Genomic DNA, 8,289 nt, shown 5'->3' with positions numbered 1-8,289 from the left:
CATGTTTTGCAACATCTCCAAATTGTGTGTGAAGATTTGATAGAGAAACCCACAGGTGATGATTAAAATGCAGAAATATGTTCCCAGCAGCAGTATTTGTAATAATAAATGTTCGTCACTTAGGAAATGTTATATGTTGCAATCCCTCCATACCATAAAAAGATATGCAATTATTTCAAAGATGGATGTAGATAATGATAATAGCCACCATGAGGCCACCGATGATAATGATAGTAATAATGGCTAATGCTCTTGGAGTATTTACTATGCATTTGGGCATGGCTTCAATGTTTTACTGCTGTGTCTTATTTAAACAGAACAACCCATTTGGAAACACATTCCTATTGGGCCCATTTTACAATGCAGAAATGGAGGCACAGAAAACGTGAGTGACTTCAGAATCACACCGCCATGGAATGAGGCTATCTGCTCACGTCTACAGCTTTATGGAGAGAAGAGTCCAAGGTTCTCTTGTTCTTCTGCTAGGGATTGTCATCTTCTCAGAGATGTGCAGCCTGAAGAATCAGCGAAGGCAGGTGTGAGGAGGAGGGAGGGAGAGAAAGGAAGTGTGTATTGGGCTTGGGATAGATAGGTTCTGGAGCTCCAGAACTGAGCTTTTGCCTAAGATGCACCTTTTGTAAACAACATTTATTTTTCTAACAAACCCTTAAGCCTTCAGGCAGGATTTTCATCATCTAACTTGAAGCAGATGGGCAAAAAAGACCCCCATATATCTGGACATGGAAGAATGAAGGTCAGAAAAGAACAGTTACAAGGTTAACTACGCCTCTGGATGGAACAGGATGAGTCTTTAGTTTGTTGCCGATGACTGCCCTGATTGCTCCACAAAGAGGCATGTGGTGCCTGGAAATCTGAGGACATCTGCCTCAGACACCTGTCTATTATTAAATGCCCCCATCCCCAGGCTGCGCATCCTCTTCTTTGTCCCATTGCACAGGTTTTAGATGCCTGAGGGCGTGATGACACGGAGGGCAGAAGTCGTTTGTTTCCGAGTTGCCACCAGGTTGTGTGAGTAGGGGCAAGATGCAGGAATGCCAGATCCATGACATTCTCCCTGGCCCACACCGCCTCTTGCGCTTCCCCCTATCAGAAGTGACCCCACTGCACCTGACCACTGTAGCCTACTGGTCTGAAGTCACCCACTTCCCTATCCTTTGCTATGCTTTATTTGTCATGCTCACCGCTTGCATTCCCTGTGCCCGAATGGGGAAATGCTTGTGGGGAGGACACCAGCCAGTGTGTTCCCATTGCCCAGTCCCTTCTTGATGCCTCCAGATGTGGGCTCGGTGGGGCAGGACTTGCTCACCATGCAGCTACTCACCTAGAGCAAGGCTTCACACCTCGTGAGCACCCAATGCTCGGTGAATGAAGGCGTTCCAATGCAGGTTTCTGAGAGACATCAAGAATTCTACTGGACTTCCCACTTTCAGTCCTTTGAATAATTCGGGTAATGGGAAGATAGAAAAAGCTTTTCAAACTTGGGTGTTCTTTGTAAAGTTTATTCCAAGTCTAGAGGGCACCTTCTGGAATGAGCTCCCCTTTCTGTAAGGGGATACCCCCTCAGCCTGTGGGACTCTGTAGGCAAAGAGGAAGATAAACCCTGAACATTGAAGAGGAGGAGAAGAAAATGGGTAATACTGGCAGCAGCCTGGAGTATGAGAGACAGACAGACAGACAGACACAGGCACACAGACAGATGGAGAGGTTGGAAAGGCAGGGCTGGGTCGAGGAGGAGTCGGGAAGCAAAAGGACCTGTATGTCCAAGAGCCAGATTTAGGGTGTAAAAGTCAGAGTTCAGTTTTGCTGAAGAGAGTCAACAAAAGAACCAAGGCAAAGGGAGCCAATAACTCCAAGAATCCAGGTCTGCATAAGAAGCATGGTCAGGTGCAGGATCCTATGGCTCCAGAGATTTGTCTCCAGTGAGATGAGTTTTACAGAAAAACAAAACAAACACCATCAAGGAAGGAATAACACAGAGGTAGTTATTAGCATGCTAATTCACCCTTGTCTAGGAGGGAGAACCGTCCGTAGATCGTTTGCCTTCAACAAAAGCAGAATGCAGTTCATAAAGAAAAGAGAAGAGGAACAAATGTCTAGAAGGAGCCATTCTTTCCTCTCCTATTTGATAAGCCTCTTGACAGGAAGCAGTTTAGAGTCCCTCCATCCAGTTTTCTCTGGATTCAGTTAGGTAGATCACCAGAGAAAACAATTACAATTATTGGAAGACTTTCTAAACATCTTGGAGGTTTAGCTGTGGAACACGTGCCAGAGAGTATCTCTGGGCAGTCAGTGTCCACCATGTCTTTCTGCTGTGCCTCCTGCTTAGGTAAGTTAGGCAGGACACTACCCCCTCACTGGTACATCAGACTGATATATGGAAACTTTGCTGTGCTGGCAAGAGCATGAAGGAAAAGGCTCTCTCACTGAGTTGGAAAAATACATTGGAAGATAAATTGGCACACCTCCCGTTGAAGTCAAACTAAGAACACGTAAAGAGATGCCTTCGGCTCCTGACAATGTTGGAGTAACAGATGCCCGATTTACTCTCCTACCTGAAATCTGCCCACTGCTCCTCTCTGCAAACAAACAGGTGCCTGTAATCCCAGCAGTTTGGGAGGCCGAGGTGGGCTGATCCCTTGAGTGCAGGAGTTTCAGACCAGACTGGGCAACATGGCGAAACCTCATCTCTACCAAAAAAATTCAAATAATTATCCAGGCATGGTGGTGTGTGCCTGTAGTCCCAGCTACTCAGGAGGTTGCAGTGGGAGGATCGTTTGAGCCTGGGAGGCAGAGGTTGCAGTGAGCCAAGAATACACCACTGAAGTCCAGCTTCGGCTACAGGGTGAGACCCTGTCTCATGAAAGCAAGGAAGGAAGGAAGGAAGGAGGGAGGGGAGGAGGAAGGAAGGAAGAAGGAAGAAGGAAGGGAAGGAAGGAGGAAGAAGGAAGGAAGGAAAGGAGGGAGGGAGGGAGGAGGGCGGGTCGGTGGCTCACGACTATAATCCCAGCAATTGGGGAGTCTGGGAGTCAGGTGGATCACAAAGTCAGGAGATAAGACGATCCTGGCTAACACACGTGAAACCCGTCTTCTACTCAAAATACAAAAAATTTAGCCAGGTTGTGGTGGGCACATGCTGCAGTTCAGACTACTTGGGAGGCTGAAAGCAGGGAGAATCACTTGAACCTGGGAGGCAGAAGGTTGCAGTGAGCCGATATCACGCCACAACCCCAATATTAGAGATGATTAAATTTGCTGGATGGGATTAACAGCAGATTAGACGTTGCAGAAGAATGATCAGGGACATTAGAACCATGAATAATTGAAAATATGCAAAATGAACTACAGGACAAAGAGAATTTTTTAAAATGAAATGATTATCGGTGGAACTGTAGGGCAGAACTTAAGAGGTCTAAATTATGAGCCACCTCCCTCCCCTCCCTCCCTCCCTCCTCCCCTCCTTCCATTCCTTCCTTCCTTCCATGAGAAACAGCGGTCTCACCCTGATAACCCAAGTTGACTTCAGTGGTGTAATCTTGGCCTCACTGCAACCTGAGCCAGGAGTCCCTGAGAAGGAGAGCAGGGAGGAAAGGAACCATTTATTTTCTTTCTTTGTTATTTTATTAGGGATGGGGTCTCAATATGTTGCCCAGGCTGGTCTTGAATTTCATTCCTCACTCAACACTTCCCGACTTGGTCTCCCAAAGGTGTGAGTGAGCCACTGTGCCCGGTCAATGTCTGAAGAAACAATAGCTGAAAACTTCTCAATCATAACAAAATTATAAATCCAGTGACCCAAGGAGCTGAGGAAACCAAAGCACAAGAAACATGAAGAAAACCACTCCAGTTACATCAAAATAACATCACTCAAATCCGGCCAGAAGAAAAGACATTGCACATACACAGGAACAAAGATGAGGATTGCATCAGCTTCCTTTCTGCTCTTGCCGGCCTCTACCAGGAGCAGCAATGCACGCCAGCAGAGAAGCAACATCTTTAAGGTACTGAGGGCAGGGGAAGTTAGCCTAGAATACTATGCCAGAAAAAATAAATTCTCAAAAGTGGAAGTGAAATAAGGACATTTAGAGATGTACAAAAGCTGAACGAATTCACTACCAGCTGACCCACACTACAAGAAACATCAAAGGAGCCCTCCAGGCAGAAGGAATCCAATACCAGATGAAAATCCAGATCTACACGAGGAAATGAACACCAGAAATGGGTAACTATCCTAGGTATTTTTTTTATTTTGTAAATTTCTTTTGTAAAAAATTGGCCATTTAGACAAAAGCACTAACAATGGGCTGTGGGGTTTATAACATGCATAAAAGCAAAATGCATGTCAGCAACAGCGTCAAGGCCAGAAGGCGAGGTGTAATATCACTTGAAGGTTGACTGTGATCAGTTAAAAGGTTTGCTCTAAGCCCTAAGGCAATTACTAAAATAACAAAAGAAAGAGTTATAGCTAATTAGCCAACAGAGGAGAGAGAATGAAATTATATAAAAACCGTGTGAACACTATGATAGAGTAATTGCTCTTCCTACATCTTCACCTCTATCTATAGAAATACTTACACCAGTGGCTGAAAATGCCCGTACAAGAATGACTAGAACATTATATGTAATAGTAAAATCACAGAACCAATGTAACCTCAAAAGCGTATGGAAAGGGCTAAATGGATGACAGTTTAAAAGAGAGAGAGAGAGAGAGAGCGCCAGGGGCGGTGGTTCACGCCTGTAATCCCAGCACTTTGGGAGGCTGAGGCGGGCGGATCACGAGGTCTGGAGATAGAGACCACCCTGGCCAACATGGTGAATCCCTGTCTCTACTAAAAATACAAAAATTAGCTGGGCGTGGTGGCGCGTACCTATAAGACCAGCTACTCCGGAGGCTGAGGCAGGAGAATTGCTTGAAGTAGAGAGTCGGAGGTTGCAGTGAGCCGAGATCGCGCCACTGCGCCCCAGCCTGGCAACGGAGCGAGACTCCGTCGAGATAGAGAGAGAGAGAGAGAGAGAGAGAGAGAGAGAGAGAGAGAGAGAGAGAGAAAGCGAGAGAGAGATCCCAGAATCCCAGCGAACCTTGATTTATGTCCTCATGTACGCGAGACACGGAGGAGAGGAGGGTAAAGTTGGTCTCACTCTGCCTTTCCATGAGAGCATGTGCTGGACAGAAGAAAGTTGCCAGCGGTTTAAGCATTTTTAAAATGCAAGAAACGTTCCATAGAACGGGCTCGAACCACCCACCTCCAGACTTGGAAGCAAGCACACTAACCGACTGCGACACTTGGTATCGCTCTGCCTTTCCATGAGAGCATGTGCTGGACAGAAGAAAGTTGCCAGCGGTTTAAGCATTTTTAAAATGCAAGAAACGTTCCATAGAACGGGCTCGAACCACCCACCTCCAGACTTGGAAGCAAGCACACTAACCGACTACGACACAGGAACAGTAGACTGCCGCTCTGGTATCACCACGCAGAGCAAGCGCCCATCCAACGTTAGGTGGAGCCATCGCCTTTTGTAGTACAATTGTGCAGGCTTCAAAGCCTAGCAAAACCGGAGAGGCGCATCTTGCCGGCTACGGTTGAAACCCGTGCATTGGGTGATTCTGAAGCTGGAAGGGCAGCGGAATGGCCTTCGCCACGTCCTGCCCCTCGCAGGCGTCAGACCCAGCATCCCAGCAAACTCCCGGCTCGGCGACTCCCTGGGCCTGAGCAGCGTGGGTCCGAAGGGAAGCAAGCAGAACGCCCCGTGGGCTCTAGTGATGGCTCTTCCCGTTCTTGGCTCCGCCTTCATCTAACTCTACGCTGCTTGCGCTCCCCTCTCTCACCTTGGCTTCCGTCGGTGGGGCGGGAGAGAGGAAGGGTGGAAAGTAGAAATACGAAGAGGCGGGAGAGAAGCAGAGGAGGTGTGGACGAGGACAGAGAAACCTCCCGAGAGAGGCTGGTGCAGGGAGGCCCAGGCTGGAGTGGAGGAGATGAGAATTGTTCTCCTCGCCTATGAGGATTGGGAGGAAGGGAGGGAAAAGCAGAGCCGGCAAGAAAGAAAGAAAAGCGCGAGCCCCCTGTGGCTGTCTGGGAAGAAATCCGCCCAATAATCGAAATCTATTAACATCAAAATCACTAGAGCAAGATCAGACATCGCCGCTTGGCCTGTAGCTCGCCGTGATCGTATAGTGGTTAGTACTCTGCGTTGTGGCCGCAGCAACCTCGGTTCGAATCCGAGTCACGGCAGCGTCGTTTGTCCAGGCCGTTGGCTGTACCGTTTTGCTCCCCGCATCCAGGTGCGTCAGGGGAAGGAAAAGAGACTTCACAGCTCACTAACCTGGCGAGGAATCCAAGGGAAGCCCTGGGCGTGCTCTGTCCTGTTTCTGAGACTCACACAGCAAATAACCCAGTCAGTCCTGTTGGTGGCTTACACGGAGGCAATGGTGTGCTCAGAACCGTTTTTCCGGTCACTAGGGGCAGGTCAGGGGAAGGAAAAGAGACCTCACAGCTCACCAACCTGGGGAGGAGTCCAAGGGAAACCCTGGACATGCACCCTCCTGTCTCTGAGCCTCACAGAGCAAATAAACCAGTCAGCCGTGTTGGTTGTGGCTTACACGAAGGCAATGGTGTGATCAGAACCTGTTTTCCAGTCACTGGGGCTGTTACACATGAAACGACAACAAGCTTTTAATGACTTTAAACTCGAAACTCTTTGTTGTGGCCTACAGTGGCTTGTCTCTGAGCCTGTGGCCAAGTTTGTATGCCAACAGGAAAGTGTGGGGAAAGACAATCTTGTGCCAGGAGTCTTTCCACCTCCACTCTGCCAAGGTGGTGGGTCACCTGAGGTCAGGAGTTCGAGACCAGCCTGGCCAATGTGGTGAAACCCTGTCTCTCTGAAAAATATGAAAATTAGCTGGGTGTGGAGACACATGCCTGTAATCTCCGCTACTCAGGAGGCTGAGGCACCAGAATCACTTAAACCCAGGAGGCGAAGGTTGCAGTGAGCTGAAATCTCACCACTGCATTTCAGCCTGGGCAACAGAGCGAGACTTTATCCCAAAAAATAGAATAAAACAAAATAAAAAAGCTGGGGGAAAATATGAAATGATGAGGAGTTACATAGAAGACCTTAAAAAAGACATAAATTAAATTTACATGAAAAATACAGTCTGAGATTCAAATACAGTTGATAGGATTAACAGCAGATTAGATGCTGCTAAAGAAAGATTAATCAATTCCAAGACATGGGAATAGAAAGAAACAAAGAGAGAAAAAAAAGATACAATAAAAATGAACAGGCCATTAGTCAGCTGTGGTAAAATTTCAAAGCAGCTAATACAAATATAACTGGAGTCTTTGAAGGAGAGACTAGAGAAAGAATAGAATATACATTATATATATTTGATATATGTATGCTAAATATAATGTATATGCCATATATAAGATGTATATATGTCATTATTCAAATTTGATGAGAGCTATAAACATGCAGATGCAAGAAAATAAAGTAAAACAATATGTAAAAGATAAAACTATACAAGGTCTTATCTTAAACTGCTTCAAACCAGTGATAAATAGAAAATCTCAAAAGCAGCCAGAGGAAAAATGACATATTATGTACAGAAGAAGAAAATAAGAATTATGGCAGACTTCTTGTTGGAAACAAAGTAAGCCAGAAGACAGTGGAATATCACTTTTCAAACACTTTTTAAAAACAAAAACTGTCAACTAGAATCCTACAGCCAGTGAAAATATCTTCCAGAAATGAAGGTGAGTTCTTATGCTCATCAAGATGAAGTAATCCACTATACTCTAACCCTTTTACTGATTGAAACTAAGAACTCTCAGGCCAGGCACAGTGGCTCACATCTGTAATCCCAGCACTTTGGGAGGCTAAAGCAGGTGGATCACTTGAGCAGTTCACGACCAGCCTGGGCAGATAATAAATTCATTGCAATAATGAATTCATTGTTTATTATTGCAAATGCATAGAAAACATCAAGGAATACATATTTCCCCAAGTTCTATCGTTGTCTTAAGGACTGTCATGAAGTCATTCTCTTCTTAATGAAAAATTTAACACTTTTGATAGTCTTGACATTCTTCTTTGGTTCTCCAGTTTTCCACATCATTTATATTATAAGAAAAAAATTCTGAATATTCTGCTCAGTGTGTGAATAATTGATCTATATGGATTTAGAGGCCAGGTGCAGTGGTTCACACCTGTAATCCCACCACTTTGGGAGACCAAGGTGGTTGGATCCCTTGAGCTCAGGAGTTTGAGACC

General features: G+C 46.0%; 1 non-coding gene across 1 annotated transcript; it reads left to right on the top strand.

Annotated features, from left to right (window-relative positions):
- The first annotated feature begins 6,176 nt into the window (after positions 1–6,176).
- Positions 6,177–6,248, top strand: TRNAH-GUG (transfer RNA histidin (anticodon GUG)). The gene has a single exon. It is a non-coding gene; the product is annotated as a tRNA-His (tRNA).
- The last annotated feature ends 2,041 nt before the right edge of the window (positions 6,249–8,289 follow it).

The sequence above is a fragment of the Rhinopithecus bieti genome, unplaced genomic scaffold, assembly GCF_001698545.2.
Source record: "Rhinopithecus bieti isolate Rb0 unplaced genomic scaffold, ASM169854v2 scaffold_16660, whole genome shotgun sequence".
In the NCBI taxonomy this organism is placed as follows: Eukaryota; Metazoa; Chordata; class Mammalia; order Primates; family Cercopithecidae; genus Rhinopithecus; species Rhinopithecus bieti.
This window is presented reverse-complemented; position numbering and strand designations above follow the sequence as displayed.